This window comes from Stigmatopora argus, chromosome 18 (assembly GCF_051989625.1).
Source record: "Stigmatopora argus isolate UIUO_Sarg chromosome 18, RoL_Sarg_1.0, whole genome shotgun sequence".
NCBI lineage: Eukaryota > Metazoa > Chordata > Actinopteri > Syngnathiformes > Syngnathidae > Stigmatopora > Stigmatopora argus.
Window position 1 is genome coordinate 9,432,610 of NC_135404.1, and position 16,623 is coordinate 9,449,232.

Genomic DNA, 16,623 nt, shown 5'->3' on the forward strand with positions numbered 1-16,623 from the left:
TGCTTGTGCAAAGTTTGTTGTGTCTGTACGTGTTGCTGCACCGTTTGTGTTCAATCATGAGTTGATTATGTTTATATAGTCACTGTCCTATGCTTAAAAACAAAACCTATACCGTAATTCTCTTTGTTTCGTATTTAGTTTAATATAGGAAAAAAATAGTTCAAAACAGGTACGTTTGGCTTCTTTTTCAAGAGATGTCTTCTTTCTGTCAAACAGAAGTCTCTTAAATCAAAGTTTTGCTTCAAAAAAAAAATTCACGGCGTCTGATTGTTTAACCTTGGCAATGTTCTTGGCTCTTAAGTGCCATTCTAGTTGGGATTTAAAACAGCAGTAGGCCCCAGAGCTACATATGGCCTGCTTCATCCTTTAATACGGCCCACTGAGTTACAAGATTCCTGTAGTATTACTTGCATTCATTTAGCTGTTCTTTCCCAAAACTAACTCCTTTTAAAAGTGCTACTTGCATTCTCTGAATTGTAAAAATGATACTTTACAGGTACATTAAATATAAACATTGTCCTTAAGAAATCAGGAAAAAAAATCTAAATACATGTTCTCTTCTAATTTACTATACATTATCATATATCAATCCAAATACTTTTTTACATTCACCATCGCACATTTGTATTTTTTCACTTACTTAATTTCCGTGATACTGTATAACAATATATTATTATTTCCACTCGAGTACAATGTCTAAACTGATCTTGAATTTTCCCCCCCAAGTAAAAAGAGTGAAATTCCTTGCTGCTTTTCTTCTTTTCACCAAAATTCGCTCAGCATTTCCTAACTTTCAAAGATGTTTCCATTGACTTGAGACCAGGTGTGCGCTCCAAAGAAGGATTTGTTACATGTGACTAGTAGAAAAAAAATCATACGTCGCCGCTTGTCTGGCAACGACTCAGCTCAGGGTCTGATGTTCTCCATCCGAGTGTAAGTTGCACTTTCTCCATTTGCGTCCCTGCACTCATTATCCCGGCCTGCACTTGGGCATCGTGACCTCCTTGTAGAGACCACGGAGAAGTTTCTGGCGCGTGGCCCGGGCTCCCCTTCAGGGTGGGAAAGTGCCGTGTTCCCAGTGTGTTTGTGCGTGCGCCGCTGCCGTCGGCGCTGTGGCTGCTGCTGTTGCTAAATAAGGAGAAGGCAGGGCCAATGAGTTGTGACTGCGGGTCAGCAGCCAAATGTTCCACCTTCCTGAATGTTGCAATGCATCAATCGCCATGCCCACTCACTGTGTGGTAACACCTTTGTCGACCATCTGCCGAAGCCAAGCTAGGATCTCGGCTCACGCACGCACGCTTTGGTGCCTTTCTGCCCCAAGACGAAGGCGGATTCCTCATAGTTGAAACTAAAACAACAAACAAAAGCTTATTGTAAGCTTCTAAGGGCTTGCGAATGAAATTTGCGACTCAATTTCTGTCTGTTTGTGAACCTAAAGGGTGCTTGAAAATTAAAGTGGTAGCTCTGCTTTTGAATTTATTCATATTTGAAATTTGGATGACGGACGAATAGTTCTCGGGTCGAAGGTTCGATCCCCCGGCTTGCAAAAACATGTAAATTGCCCCTAGCTATGATTGGTTGTCCATCTCCTTGTGCCCTGCAATTGGCTGGTCACCAATTCAGGGTGTCCCCTGCCTGGTGTCTGAAGTAAACTGAGATTGGCTCTAGCACCCCCCAAGGCCCTTCTGAGATAAGCGGTTAAGAAAATGAATGTAGCTGTCAGGCTCTTTAACAAAAAAATGGCCGAGTGTTAAGTGTGTGTATGTATAGGTGTATGTACATGTATGTCTATATATATATATATATATATATACTTCAGCAACATGCTTATTTATTTATTTATTCATGTATTTATTTATTAACTTACTTACTTACCTATCTATTTATGTCTAAAATGCCTTTCTGCATCCTCACCCTCTTGCTACTGTGACAACGAAATTTCCCCTACGGGATGAATAAAGTTATCCAATCCAATCCAATATTGGATTTGGATATTTTGTAATAGTTAAAACTTCCATTTTTTTTTGCATTCAAACTTAGTATATGACATTCATTCATTTTTCGATCCTGCTTATCCTCACAAGGGTCGTGTGGCGTACCTGACATGCCTACAGAAATCTTTTGGATAGCGCTTGCCCGAATTCAGCAAAGTTGGAGAGGTTTTAAGGTCATGTTACCACTTCAAGCCCAGATTTTGATACTCCGAAGCGTCAAAGTAATTTCTGTAAGGGTATACCAATGTTCATTTTCTGATCTTTTATCTTTTCCTTGTCTTTTCTTGATTGCAGGTAATCAGGCCTTTGTCGTCATCATGAATAAAAGTATACATGCACGAGGCTTTGTGTTAAGTAGCGGAGATGGTGGAAGTGATAAGTGGCTTTGTAATTATTCCCCACGCGTCCTTTGTGGCGTGTTTTATCGAAACAACCCCCCTACCCCCTGCCCGATCTGCATATTGGCCCCGTGGTGCTTTGAGGTGGCGCCGACCCGGGTGCGTGCGGAGCTGGTGAAATGTCTTCCACGCGAGAGGAGCTAGACGGCAAGCGGGAGAAACGTGCGCGAGACAGAAGGAGGGCCGTTCTGGATTCCTTCGAGCAACTCCAAATAGATTTCCAGGCAAAACATATTTGCATACGGCAAGACAGTGCTACGAGCTATCCCGGCGAGCTGAGTGAGGCATGTGTGCACTGAACAGATGGATAATGTTTTTAGAGCTTTCTTGCAGAAATTTCAGCCCATTAAATTGAGATCTTGGGCATAATTCAGCCGGCGTTTGTTCACGGAGATGACAAAGAGGCAGCCGCGTCAAGCTGCTCTCGTTAATCACACATCGTTCCCGATAGGCCCGCCTGCTCGCGTGCGTGCGTGACGGCCTGCCCTGAAAAGTTTTCAGCTCAAGGGCCACGTTTGATGGAGACAGATGGGCCAGGCCGGTCTGAGATAAGCTTCAAGACAAAATGTATACAGTGTAGCGTGTATGAATTAGAACGTTAGTTTTGCTTATGAGATAAGTCGGGCTTTTTGTTTAGAATTGATTCCATTGAAATTGTGTTTTTATCATTTTATTTCAAATAGATGGAATCGTACATGTATAGAGATCTTCTTTTTTACCTTCTACGTTTAACCGAACAATAATTTCATACAATGTTTTATTTTACATTAGATCAAAGATCAGTGTTTTCATTTTAGAAAATTGAATTGTAGGCTTGTTTTTGTAATGAAAAATCCACACTGAAATCAAAAAAGGATATTTTATTAACATTTTATACTAGGCCTTTATTTGGATGATTGAATACGTTATAATACATTTTGCATAATTTTTAATTAAAATGTAATTGTAATGTAAAAATCAAATTGTTCATAATAATCCATTATTAACTGGCAATTGTTTTCTTAAAAAACACCAATTTTTTTCCAGCTTTCATATCTTTCATTCAAAAAGTGATACACACTACAAATGCAAACATTAGTAGTATTTGTAATTATAGTTAAATACAAGCGTTATTTTATTTTCTAATGTATTAAATTGCTTATTTTAATTACAAAAACATTTTTTTTAAAAATTGAATTAAATTCAATTCACCTTTTAAGTGTTTTAGTATTTATTAAGTAATGCCAATGACTAGCTGGCCACCAGTTTAGGATGTACCCCGTGCGTGTGAGTAGAACCAGTATGGGTAACAGTTTGATGATAAGTTAGGTAATAACCATATACAGACCTTAATGTTAGTTTAGTCCTCCACTCCCTCCCTCCTTTCCTCCCTCCCTCTCTCTCCGAGAGGATGTAATGTACCAGTATGGCCCCTCTTCGTCCCCCCCTGGGCTGCATGAAAAATTCACCAGGCCTTCCCATTAGAGTCATTCCGAATCAGGGAGCGAGGCGTCGCGTTGGACCCATGCCGCTCTTTTGCCTCTTTGCGCTTAGCAACGCAAATTGCTCGCTTTATGAATCGCCAAAAAATCACAGCCACCCAGGTCAGGCCAATGTAAAAAAAACGTGTTTCTTAAAAAAATGTAGATTAATGATAACAACCATTCACGTGAACGTGCAGGAACACACGCACATAGAATCATCCTTAGTCGCGAACGGTTAAAACCAGATGGACAATACCCTTTTCAGTGGGCGCCTTTCACGCCGATGGTGCGAAGCGTGACCTTTACAGCGCTGAGGGTGACAACGCTTGGCTTCCACCGCTGCCATTCCTCCAGGCAAGACAGCCCCGCGCTCTAGTCAGTCGGCGTACAGGATTTTAAAGCGACAACGTGGGACCATGTGACCTTAGAGTCTAAGCTTCAAAGTCACCAAGATGGTCGTCCGCCTTGTGATAAGGTAAAAAAAATACACTCTGTTCTCACCTGGGCCATAATAATTGCCATTGGGCCTTCATTGTTTTGCTGCTAGTTAAACCGCTGCCTTATCATTCTGATATTACCTTTGTAGCATGTAGATTTATACAACCATTTTGTAGCCTCCAAAAGCTTTGATAGAGAAAAAAAAATGTTTATGTTGCATGGACTGACGTCGACCGCCGTCAAGTGCACTGAATTATGATTATTCACGCGCGTGGCCCTCGGTGGCCAATGGGCTCGCGGCCTCCTCCCAACATATGCTGCCGCCTCTCCGTGGCCTCTTGATTAAATATTTCAGCCCTCTAAATGGATGGAGATTAGCCTCTGTGGGAATGTTAGGGCTTAATTTACCCCCCGGCCAAAAGCCTCGTGTCTGTGTGTGTGTGTTTGTGTGTGTGTGTGAGTTGAGGGGAAAAAAGCAGGGAGGCGGGGTGTTCCGAATCAGCCAGGGTGTAAAATAAGTTATGGTTTCATGGGCTTATTCATGAGATTTTATAGTGTGGTGTATATTTTGCATGTCAAGATAAATAGATAAATACACTATAACTGTTGGAAAAGTGTAATTGAGGTCAAATCCACGTAAATAGAGATACCAGAGGGCTTTCATGGCATTTGCAAATGGCAGATTGGGAAAAACGTGTTCAAATATGCCAGTCATGGTAAGGAAAGTGTTGAATTCCCACTTGCTATTTAAATTTGTGGATGTTTTTACTGTTGTGTTATGCCATCTCAGCATTGGGCCATGAATTATTGATGTGTTGGTTTTGTAGTTCACCGCCTATAAAATGCTTTTAAGGACGTGAGTGCATGTTTTGAGGTCTTTGCATGAAATGCCTGAACTTTATTATTTATAGATACCAGTGGCGGTCCGTGAATTTCCCAGCGACGCCCTCAGCTGTCGGAATCAATCCAACCCTCAAAAACTATTTTATGGCTATAAAACCTCTACTGCAGCTACAGCTGCGACACATAAAAAAATCATCAATAATAACTTCATACAATTGAAATATTATTCAGGAATATAGCCATATTTTACTCACCAAAATCCATCCTCCTTCTTTTCATGTGTCATTTTCCTGTGGCCAATTCGTGGTGTAGTGGTTCACTCACCTGACTGCCATGTGGGCAGCTGGGGTTCGAATCCCGGTTGGGAAACATTTTCCCTTAGTTGTTTTTATATATTTGTAGTCAAGACCTTCCAATAATGACAAAGTGAATTGTGCCCAATTGGTGGCGTAGAGGTTCGTACACCTGACTGCCATGTGGGCAACTGGGGTTCGAATCCTGCTCTCGTTTGACTGATCACTACACTATGTAGTTCACTAAATGGGTAATCCTTTTTTCATTAAAATAAAGACTTAGTCATTTTTTTCAGCAAAACAATTTATTTCCGGTCACCCAAAGGCTGACTGGCGACACCAGGACGCGAACCCTCGCCTCCCACATGGCAGGCAGGTGACTAACCCACTACACTAGAGGTCTTCAAACCGGTCATGGAGGGCCGCTGTGGGTGCAGGTTTTTGTTCCAACCGATCCAACACAAACAGTTTAACCAATGAGGTTTTCTGCTGAAAAAAGAAGCACCTGACTTCTAGGATACCAGATTTGTGGAAAGGTATCCTCTTACCGGTTGGAACGAAAACCTGCACCCACTGCGGCCCTTTCTGGAATAATTTGGGGACCACTGCACTACACCATGAGGTGGCCCACCTAAACGTGGTCATTTGGTGCTTTTATTTAAGGAAAGACTGAATGACTTAGTCTTTTTTAATGGCAAAATGGTTCATCATCCACCGAGATTCGAACCCTGCCTGCCCGCACGGCAGTCAGGTGAACGAACCTCTACGCCACAAATTGGCCACACTTTACTTTGTCATTATTAGAATTTCTCCAAATAAAAAACAAACACTAAAGTGCATGTCATCACAATGTTCATAATGTGCAATATTGTATTATATATTTACAATATTTACAGCTCCCCCCACTAACTAATGCACGTTATGATGAAAACAATGTGTTTTTTTAAAGTATGAATGCCCAATCAACACGTATTTACAGCCCCGCCCCCGCCCCACCCACTGACTAATGCATGTTATTATTAAACCAATGTATTTTTTTAAGAATTAAAGTCCAACCAAAAAGCATTTACAGCCCTCCCCCACACACACACTAATGCACGTTATTATGAAAACAATTGATATTATTTGTGTGTCTATTTTTAATGGGCGTGGCCGAGGTCAGAGTTCAAATAGTCGACGTCAAACGCCAAAATGGCTAATGCCAGGAGGCAGGACGGGCGTGCACTGCAGAGCAGCTCAACAGTGACGATTTGCCGAAGAAAGCCTGACAAACTTCTCACAGGACGATGCAGCACATTCGGTACGTTGTCATTTGGGGATTTCGAAGCCCCAGTTCTCGTCTTAAGAGTGATAAGAGCATGATTCGTTGACGTGATGTAGCCCCATGTGTGTGCAGACAGCAAAATGTTTGCAAACAAATTGGCTACATTGCGTTACCGATCGCTCTTTGATCGCTCTCTGTTTAAAAGGAAATCATTCCATTGTGTGTTTCAGTCCCTCAACGAGCACAGACTGCTGGGAAACATCAAGAATGTGGACAAAACGACCAGAAAGGGGCATCTTGTCGACGCCATAACAAAGTGAGTCATTTTTAAATAGTTCTGATTTTCTCTAGCCGTGTAATATTTAAACGTCAGCGTTCAGTATTCAAGTCTTTGCGCAATTGGCTCGTTTTTCATCATGATACATTCAACTTTTGAATGAAAACACTAACTAACTTGGTGTTTTTTTAATAGCAAAAACCTGTGGATAAGTCACCCACACAAATGCCATTAGTGGACGTGTAAGGAATAAACAGTAATCCCCCGATTATCGCGGTTAATGTAGACCAGACATGGCTGCGATGAATGAAAAACTGTAAAGTAGGGTCATCCCTATTGAATTTAATTAAAAAATACTATAGTGGCAAGTGTAGGAGTGCCTTCCGCTTGTGAGTTTCACATCTTTCTGAACTTACATATAATAATCGAACATAGGCTTTCATCATCATTGACTTGACAAAAGCCTAATTGTCATCATACCCAGATAACTGCGTATGATGAAATTGGTAATTGGTACAAAAAATTCCGCCATGTAGTGGAACTGTGCACTCAAATAGATTATATACCTTTACCCCGTTAACTTTCTTAAAGACCTCAGGGCTTGGACCATTTCATTTTTAGTTTTAACAAAACCTAAGACATTTATTCAACAATAGTGCAGGTGTCATTTTTGACTCATTTAAACATTTTTTTCCTTGGCATAAGAGAAAAACAGAAGCTTTTTGGATATTTATTTTTTTAAGAATGAATGGATTTGAAATAATTGACTGAAAAACTCAAGGCAGAAGTAGGATTTATTTTATTTATTATTTTCATGTAATTTGTACCTTGTGGGCCCCTGTCCAGTGTTTTCTATATTTCCCACCACATCAAGATCCTGATTATTTGTTTGTGGAGGAAAACATGAAAAATAGACTGGATAGGGGTGTTTAAAGACAGATCCTTTTTTTAGTCTTTCTGCAGCAGACAAAAAGAAAACAGACCATCAGGAGTATGTCTGATATTGCCTGAATAATGGGTACCCTTTTATTGTTTTATAGAAAAAAAGCTAAATGTAGGAGTTTTTTTTAGTTAAATTTGACTTAATTAGGCCCTAGTCTGTATTTCTTTTTTTGTAACTTAATCTATTGTGCCTTGACCCCATTTTGTTTTCCAGAGTTCCACCTGAGGGGGACAAGGTTTCCTGCCGATGTACAGATGGGCTGAGCCCCCCCCTTCATTTCTCGGTGCTGGGTGTTATGTGAGAACCAGTCTGAGTTTTTTCAAAATAAAAGGTAAGACCTTGTGAATGTTTTTTTACTTAACTTGATGTATTGACCCCTTTTTGTTTTCCAGAATTCCACCCAAGGGGGGGACAAGGTTTCCTGCCTATGTACATAAGCAGGAAACCTTGTCCCCCCCTTGGGTGGAATTCTGGAAAACAAAAAAGTGGTCAATACATAAAGTTAAGTAAAAAACATTCGCAAGGTCTTACCTTTTATTTTGAAAAACGCATAGATTGGTTCTCGCATAACGCCTCAGCCTATGCGTTTTTCAAAATAAAAGGTAAGACCTTGTGAATGGTTTTCTACTTAACTTTATGTATTGACCCCTTTTTTGTTTTCCAGAATTCCACCCAAGGGGGGGACAAGGTTTCCTGCCTATGTACAGATAGGCTGAGGCACCCTCATTTTTCGGTGCTGGGTGTCACGCGAGAACCAATCTATGCATTTTTTCAAAATAAAAGGTAAGACCTTGCGAATGGTTTTTTACTTAACTTTGTGTATTGACCCCCTTTTTTTTATTTTCAGAAATTCACCTGGTGCCCAGGGGAGTGTCTTCGTCCATTTGAAAATGGATGAAGGCAAAACTGAATTTTTTAAAATGCTGGACGGCCTGCGCGAACCTATCAGTGGGTTTTTTCAAAATAAAAGAACTTGCAAAGTATATGGGTGTTTTGCCAGAACCTATCTCCAAACTCTTTCAAAATAAAAGATCTTGCAAAGTATATATGTCTTTTTATTAACAGTCAAACATTTTAACTCTTGCTCTTAAGAGTTGTCATCATATGGAAGTGTTGATTGGTTTGGCCAGTCTTTTCTCCACCTGCAGATGAAGACAACATGGTTATAGATTAACAAAAAAAACACTTAGAAGAAAAACTTAAGAAAAAAAACTGGGGGAGTAACCAGATTAGAAGAAAATGGGGAGTAAATACTTAGGAAAAAAAATCTGGTGGAATAAACACTTAGAAAATAAAATTGGGGGAAAAATGGGTATATACACTTAGAAAATAAAATTGGGGGAAAAAATGGGGGTATACACACTTAGAAAATAAAATTAGAAAAAAAGTGGGGGGAAATAAACAATTAGAAAATAAAATTGGGGGAAAAAACGGGTATACACACTTAGAAAATAAAATTAGAAAAAAAAAGCTGGGGGTATATACAATTGGAAAATAAAAAGGGTCTATACACTTAGAAAATAAAATTGGGGGAAAAAACGGGTCTATACACTTAGAAAATAAAATGGGGTATACACTTAGAAAATAAAATTGGGGGAAAAAATGGGGTATACACTTAGAAAATAAAATTGGGGGAAAAAACTGGGGTATACACACTTAGAAAATAAAATTAGAAAAAAAAAGCTGGGGGTATATACAATTGGAAAATAAAAAGGGTCTATACACTTGGAAAATAAAATTAAAATAAATTTGGGGGAAAAACGGGTATATACAATTGGAAAATAAAAGTGGGGGGAAATAAACAATTAGAAAATAAAACTGGGGTATACACACTTAGAAAATAAAATTAGAAAAAAAAAGCTGGGGGTATATACAATTGGAAAATAAAAATGTGGGTATATACACTTAGAAAATAAAATTGGGGAGAAAAAAATGGAGGTATATACACTTAGAAAATAAAATGGGGTATATACACTTAGAAAATAAAATGGGGAATAAACAGAAAATAAAATTAGAAAAAAATACTGGGGGAATAGATACTTAGAATTCCTGCTCTAACATTAACTGAGATCCTTCTTACCTTAAAGATTTAGTCAAAGAGCTGTGGAAATGAATGGCCAGTGAAACATCACCATGATGATTTAGGCTTTTATTTAATTTGGATTTTCAGGAGTACAGAGACACCATATGATTCAAGTGGGAAACTTGAGAGGAAGATCTGTCAGGCCTGTTGCATGCAAAAAAATAGCAAATGTTAGAATATGTAGAATGGAGATTCAACTTGGGGGGGGGGGGGGGGGGGGGGGGGGTAGTTTTACCTTGATCTGGCACAGGCTCCACTTCTATAACCTCAAGAGTGCTCTAGGGATGTTAAAAGAGCTGCATCTTGGTGCTAAATGGAAAATTTGCACACAAAAAAAGCATAAGTTAGCATATATAGAGCATGGAGATTCAACAGATAGGCTTAGTTGTTTTTTGGGGAAAGTAGTTTCATCTTGATGCTAAACAGGGAAAACTTGATTTAACCAAGGTATTTGGGGGTTGCCAAACAATTACGGGTTAGAGAAATCTTACAAGAAATTTAATAAACGATCAAGATAAAGAATGAAAATTAGTTAGCAAGTGCCAAGTGCTATTTTTCCTTTTCCAGACAAGGCGATTAAATATACAGACTGACGTTAACAGCTAGGACAAGGGTGTCAAACTCGGGTTGGCTCGCGGGTCGCAATAACGTCAACTCGATTTCACGTGGGCCGGACCATTTTTGAAATAATATTTTGATATTTTTTCTATTTATATTGGATTTTAAAAAACTGTATCAAAAGCCCTAAATATTCAGTGTTTATAGCTCTAAAAAAATGTTTGTTTGAGCTTTTTTTTTTCTTCATGAGGGAAAATATCTTATAATAATTTGTTTTTCATTTCAAAAGGAAACAAAATATTTTTGGGAATATGTACAATATTAGAGTGGAAAATAAAATATATTTATTTTTAGATTTTACTAAATGCTTTTTGAACAAAAAACACAAAAAGGAAAAAAATGGATTAAAAAACTACAATTATTGATTTAAAAAGGGGAAAATTAGGAAATATAATATACATGTATAATCTTCATTTGAATTTGATCCTAACAGAAAGTCGGCACTCATGATTTACTTTCTCGGGCCGCACAAAATGACGCGGCGGGCCAGATTTGGCCCCCGGCCCGCCGCTTTGACACCAGTGAGCTGGGAGAAAGTTGGCTTAGTAGTTTTGTATACGGCGATTAAATATTCAGACTGACGTTAACAGCTAGGAGAAAGTTGACTTAACAGTTTTGTATAAGTGATTTCTTTTGTAAAAACAGAACAATTATAAATCGGCAACGGGTGTTTAGCACTCGGAATGAAAACTATCATTACATCCAACAAACACAACAGGAACTAACTCGTGCCTTTGGATGTCATTCTAGAGTGAGCATTTACCCAGCAAACTGTCGGTTGATGACTCGGCGTTGTTTGATTAAATTTAAAGTCTTGCCACACGACTCAATAATAGAGAGAAACGGACAACATACTTTTTAAGTCAAATCGTGACACTAACGCTAAGCGCAAACTTAAATTGTTGACGGTGTGCTAAACCTGGCATTAAACTAAGATATTTGTTGGCATTTTGGGCTCAATTGATTGCTGAAAAATCTCCCGATGGCTTGATAAAAACGCATTTAGGCCAGTGAATTGTTGCTCTAGTCCTTACCTGGTTGGCTTGCTTGTGACCAGCAGCGTAGCAAAAGCCTTCCAAAAGGAAGTGGTTACTGCGCATGCGCTTAATAAACTCTGTTACGTCGACAATAGGCGTAACCACGCCCATATTGTAGAATACGTAGTCGTGAGTTTTGTGGTCTTGATGCTAAAAAACAGTATGTATTAGTAAACCAATTTCACCAAATATTGAGTAACATTTGACTATGTATTTTACATCAACTCTCCATTATTCCAAGCCATCTGACAACATTAAAAGTTTAAAATTTGACACGCAAAGAATGCTTCATTGTATTGTATACAATAACTCAGTGGTGGACCATCAGTACCTGCAAGGCCTTCTCTGTTGGTCTAAAATAGTATCTGAAACACAGACTAATGTTTATTATATTTTGTCCATGAATATTTATGATGACCATGTATAGTGAGGCTTTTTTCTTGCAAAAATGACCATGTCTAGTAAGGCTTTTTTGTTGCAAAAATGACCATGTATAGTAAGGCCTTTTTCTTGCAAAAATGACCATGTATAGTAAGGCTTTTTTTGCAAAAATGACCATATATAGTATGTTATGACCTATATAAGTAAGAGTTTGTTTGCCTCTGATTAGTGTGGACTTAATATCTTTATTGTGGAATGAGGTGTTTTAAGACATAAGTGGCAGTACAACAATGTGCATCCAACACTGGAAGGCCTTAATTCTCTCTTCATTTTCCTCTCACCATGGACAAACACATCCATCAACACACACACACGTTTTTGGAACTTCCACAGACAATAACCACACACACCAGCAGCCTGCGCCACTGGGCAGAGACTAGCCTGAAAGATTGAAAGCAATTAAAACTATCATCTGCAGTGGCTCTAGGCTGGCCCGTGGCTGCAAGGGGGGAGCTGCCACTGCGCATCAGCCTCTCGCTGTCGAGAACGCTGTGCGACTCGAGACCCTGAATGGCAGCGCACACACACACACACACACATCGAGGTACAGTGAACCCCAAATATTGTGCCCGTTATCCAAACTGGTCCTGTGTTCTGGAGAGACGGTATATAGTGTGAGTTTACGGTGTGAAAACACGTTAAAAAAATAGTTTTCATAGCAATGATGCAAATTGGGATGTGGGTTGCGCCACTATACAGAGTTTGTATGTCAAATTTATTCATAAACTCACATAGAAATAACTGACTGAAGGAAAACCTTAGAAAGTAGGCCAGTCGCATCTCTAGGCACAGTTGTATATTAGTTTACACTCCTTTTACCTTTGGTATATTTAGATCAGAGGACATACGTCAATTGTCTAGTAGATCTTAAAGATAGTGTCACAAAATCATGTATTTTTGGCGGGGTCAATAAGGTAATTTTTTAAGAATATAATGTATATAGGGAAAACTACATACACATATTTTATACTGTACAGTGTTGAGTGTTTTGGAATAGATAAGGCCTCTCCAACTTGATGATTTATGACTGCTATTGTCTCCAAACAATAACACTGACAAGAAAACTTTAAGGCAGCATGTGAAAAGTTTGAGCCTATTGCCTCCAGTGGGATGCCCATATTCATCTAAAAGTCCGAACATTTGAGCAACCCAACTCAAAGCTTACCTCCACCTACAGACAAATGGAGCTCCGCAGTCAGATATCATTAAATCGGAGCGGCGTAACTCCAAGCTGTTTGGGCCGGAACCCCGAGCGTCTTCCACGTGTTCGTCCCGTCTCGCCGCGTTTCGATTGGCCCTCAGCAAGTCTCCTCAGGACAATCGCACCGCCGCCATTACCGGCTACCGTTACCGAGCGCGGAGCTCTCCCTCGCTCTCCGATCAACTCTCGAGCTGTCACTCTCACTTAGCGTCGACATTAGCACCGGTGCTCCCCTCATCCTGTTCTTCCCTCGGTGCGTCTGAGTACATATCTCCCTACTTAATTTGACAGGCCCCTGTTTTGTCAGCGTGACAGGCCCACAGCGAGTCACTAATAGGGCACTGAGACCACCAGCAAAGGCACCAGCCAGGGAGGGCCCCGCGGTGCCACCCCGCATCACCCTCCACGTCTCTCGGGGCGATGCGGGCTGAAGCGAGAGGGGGTCAGGGCTGGACTGGTCAGGCGGCATCGCTGTCACACCAGACTGGATGGGGCCTCCGTGCTGACACCCGTCACTATACTGTAAGAAACCCCCTCGCCGCCACCGCTACCCAGACTAGAGGAGAGTAAAAAGAACAGCCAGTGGGGGTATCTACTGTAATGACTGCGCCTGCCAATCACGCGCAAAGATACAGTCTTCGCATAGCCAGGGAATTACCTCAATGTTGTGAACTATTCATTTTGTGGGTGTGTTGGACTGACTGACAGTGGCCCGTGAAGTTGTGATAAATTCGAATCGGTAGCTGGTGGCTTCTATTTGGTGACCTAAATTAGCTTCAGTTTTCGTACAGTAACCAAATTGACAAGTTAGAAGCAGGATTTGATGGTATTGGATTGACAGAATAAGAAGTTTGACAAAAGAGGTTTAGACTACAAGTCAATTAGGGCAGACAGGATTTGAAAATCTAAGGTATATATTTTTTTTATCTGTGAGACAAGGGTCAAGTTTGAAGGTGATGTTGGCCAGAGGTCTCTAAACCGGTGTTTTGGCAAAAAACCTGAAAAACATCCTACCAGTACACATGCGCATATTGGTTAAAAAGGGCAAGTACTAACTATTTTTGTTTTTTTAATTGTATTTTACCTTTTCATTGCTTCCAAATATTTATGCCGTGACTTTTCTTGTCATATCTTTTAAACCTTTTGTGTTTTCGGCTAGTAGCTTTAAAGCTGAATGTTGATCTCTTGACCACATTACTCACATAATCTAATTATACCACAATCGTTTAGTATTTCTACCTGTAACTATTTTCATTTATTTAAGGGATTTTTAGTCCATTCTTTCTATCTGCATCTAAACTGGGCGATTTTTATATTTGTAAACAAAAGGAACCTGGCTACTTCAAACCTGAATTGGAAGATTGACTATTTCTCCAGTGTTTTTTAATTTTTTTAAAACAAACACTATTTAATAAAAAGGCCAAATATTAAGCACATATGCCCTATAAGTTACTTTTCAATTTATTTTAATGTAAATATGTTTGAGTGTGTTAAATTTGTGGATCGGCAGGGCACCGTATTAAACAGCTATGAAAGCGGAAGACGCAGGGGTCTGCCAGAGGGACTCCCGGGGTCTTTGGTGTGGTGAATTATTAAGGTTTACTAATACTTCATAAATCCTCTCTTTGTCCTGTCCATTACCGGCCTGTCACATCCTCTCGCCACTGCTAGACTGACTCACTTGCTTCATCTGGATGACAGAAGTTAAACTGTGTTCCGGAGGAGGTGGGGGTGGGACCGGGGATGAGGGGTGGGGGGCGCGGCACTCTGCGAGTAGGCCCCAGGGCGGGTTGCTTTGGGAAGCCGGCCCGAGTATTTAGTGCGGCTTTCTTAAAAACAACAAAAAAAAGAGTCTGTGGTTACTGAAGGGATGGATAGTGAATGAAATGCATTGAATTGTTTACATATCATAAAAATTGGTGAAATAGATTTTTATTTCGCTATTTTTTGAGGGCTAAAAATAGTGCTTTTCATATCCGGTGTTTGTTTTAGAAGAGTGACTGGTATATATACTTTTAAGAGGTGTTAAATATGGAAAATAGATTCTAGTTTGGGGATGGAGTTTTGCAAATATGATATTTTGGGAAGGCCATGAATACTGTAGGTGTTGATTTGTCCTGGTTATGATGGGATTGCTCTGAATCAGTCGGAAAATGTGGAAGGAAGAGGGACAAATGCTAAATGTATTTGTCAATTTTGTAACAGAAAAATGGAGACTGTCAGATGTATTGTTCTATTGTATGTGTTGGTTTAAATGATTTGTGAGGAGAAGCGTTAATTGAATGCAGAAAATACTCATTCCTTTCAATAGAAATGACTTGAACAAAAAATGTGGCGTCATTGGAAATTTCCAAACTTTTTTCCTTAACAGTAAAATGAACAAATCAATTCTAAACCTATTTACCATACTTACATTCTTCCAAATTCTCAGCCCCTGGTATATTTCTTAAACACTCCAAATTTAGAAAGGGAGCTATTTACAATATTTCCCCAATGTTCCCATATAAATGTCAATAGAATTTACCAAGCCAACTCCCGGTGCATCTTCCTCATGAACTCCCCTCGCATCCACACCAGCAGCTCTCTCTTCCTCCTCTTCCTCCTATTCCTCCTCCTCCTCCTCCTCCTCCTCCTCCTCCTCCCAAAACATCAAACCTTGCCTTGCCTCAGTGCGTGCCTGGCGGACTCTCGACGGTCTCGACAGCCGAGCTGGTCATTGCCCCGAGCGCTGTGGAGCCGTCGCCTCTCGTTAGTGTCACCACGCCTGCCTGCTCCTTGATTAGCGAGCGAGGTGCGCAGAAGGAGTGCGCGTGTGTTTGTGTGTTTGCGCTGGAGCACGGGGGTCCGCGGTCACTGCTCCCCCCCCCCCCGTGCGCCTTGTGCCCACAGAGTTGCTTTTAAAGATCAGTGATTTGGTCAATTGGCCTGGCAAATCCAATCCCGCGTAAGGTCACTGATGACTCAATGGACCAGTCAGTCATGTCACTCCGTGGGTGTACGTAAACTCGCTTGACTCAATGTGGGAAGGATCTACAATCTTCCGTACTATATTTCAGGTTTTGAATTGATTGTTTTCATGGGTTTCGATGGAGTTTTGCGCCTTTCGTGTAATTCCGTAGTTTGCCAAAAATTGCGGGGCAATGTTGAGGTGTAGAAGATGTGCAGAAGAGCAGTTTATTTTGTGGAGGATATAAATTTTATAGTATTGTAACTCCGAAGACTCTAGCTATACTAAAAAAAATAAAAAACAATTTGTAAACAGTCTTTCTAAGAATGAAAACTTGCTGAAAATGCGAAACAAAGTGAAATCTAAATGGAATGAGAAATCCC

The 16,623-nt window shown here is 40.2% G+C and overlaps 3 long non-coding RNA genes across 4 annotated transcripts in view; 1 reads left to right on the forward strand and 2 right to left on the reverse strand.

Annotated features, from left to right (window-relative positions):
- LOC144093212 (uncharacterized) overlaps positions 1-16,623 on the reverse strand; it is a 117,167-nt gene that overhangs the window by 90,759 nt on the left and 9,785 nt on the right. Inside the window, exon 3 of the long non-coding RNA XR_013306235.1 lies at positions 11,649-11,801. This is a non-coding gene — a long non-coding RNA (uncharacterized LOC144093212). The remainder of the gene's footprint in view (positions 1-11,648; positions 11,802-16,623) is intronic.
- On the forward strand, positions 6,561-8,957 carry LOC144093209 (uncharacterized). 2 transcript variants are annotated; one of them, XR_013306228.1, is made up of 4 exons: positions 6,561-6,729; positions 6,924-7,009; positions 8,127-8,244; positions 8,761-8,957. It is a non-coding gene; the product is annotated as an uncharacterized LOC144093209 (long non-coding RNA). The 2 variants fall into 2 exon arrangements; XR_013306229.1 differs by lacking the exon at positions 8,761-8,957 and adding an exon at positions 8,306-8,322.
- On the reverse strand, positions 8,966-11,641 carry LOC144093213 (uncharacterized). Its single transcript, XR_013306236.1, has 3 exons — positions 10,232-11,641; positions 9,994-10,140; positions 8,966-9,055 (listed from the first exon to the last, which is right to left on the reverse strand). It is a non-coding gene; the product is annotated as an uncharacterized LOC144093213 (long non-coding RNA).